This window comes from Dipodomys ordii, unplaced genomic scaffold (assembly GCF_000151885.1).
Source record: "Dipodomys ordii isolate 6190 unplaced genomic scaffold, Dord_2.0 Scaffold214, whole genome shotgun sequence".
Lineage (NCBI taxonomy): Eukaryota > Metazoa > Chordata > Mammalia > Rodentia > Heteromyidae > Dipodomys > Dipodomys ordii.
This window is the reverse complement of record NW_012267430.1, coordinates 812,496-813,330: the sequence shown is the minus strand read 5'-3', so window position 1 is coordinate 813,330 and position 835 is coordinate 812,496. Positions and strand designations below refer to the sequence as shown.

General features: G+C 65.4%; 1 protein-coding gene across 3 annotated transcripts in view; it reads right to left on the bottom strand.

The window, feature by feature from the left end:
* Positions 1-223, bottom strand: part of Krcc1 (lysine-rich coiled-coil 1) — a 15,282-nt gene extending 15,059 nt beyond the window's left edge. For all 3 annotated transcript variants that reach the window (XM_013035523.1, XM_013035522.1, XM_013035524.1), the window contains exon 1: positions 62-223. The gene's annotated coding sequence lies outside the window, so the exon portion shown is untranslated. The remainder of the gene's footprint in view (positions 1-61) is intronic.
* Positions 224-835: the final 612 nt, after the last annotated feature.

The window sequence follows — 835 nt, the reverse complement described above, 5'->3', positions numbered from 1 at the left end:
TCGCCGGGCTGCGGTGGAGGCTGAAGGCCGGGCCGCCCCCGCCGCCGGGGCGGGAACTCACCTTCGCTGAGGCAGGGGCGGGCGTCTACACTACTGTCCCCCTCCCCGCCAACGCCGCCGGCCGGGGGAGAGGCTGCGGTGGAGGTGGCGGAGAGGCAGAGAATACCGCCGCCGCCGCCGCCGCCTCCGCCGCAGAGCAGGCGGGGTGGGAGGAGGGGCGGAGACCCGGCTTCCTGAGGGGAAGTCACCGCCACCGCCGGCGGCCGATAGGACTGCGCCGGCGCCATGGCGGCCTGGCGCGCTACGGCGCCTGCGCACTAGACAGGGAGCGCTTAGTCCCGCCTTCCTGTCTGCTCCGCCCCCCTCCTCCCGCCATTTCCGGGCTCCGCGCTCACCCGTCTCACAAGCGGGTGGTTCCGGTCGTGGGTTGCACCTCGCACTTAAGGTTAAGGAGCAGCCGGCAGAGTCCGGCTACGGGCGGCTTAGCCCTGGAGTCCTAGCTGCTGTCCTGGAGTTGGAGACTGCCTCAATTGGAAGGCAGCTTGGGCCGAAAAGCCTGCCTGACGGTATCCCCATTAACCAGCAAAATGCCGGGCCGGGGGCGCGGCTCCTGTGGTGGAGTGCCATCTGTGAGTGGAAACTCGGGGGAGCTGGCGCTGGAGGCCTGGAGGTCCAGCTTCCTACGTGCTGGGAACCAGAAAGGAGAAAACTGAATTTAAGACCGAGGCAGATGATCTCCAAAGGCATTCATGCGCTTACCTCCCTATTTTCCTTTCCCTAGTTATGGCAACCAACATAAAGTATATTATACACAGGCCTTGGTCATAATGCATTG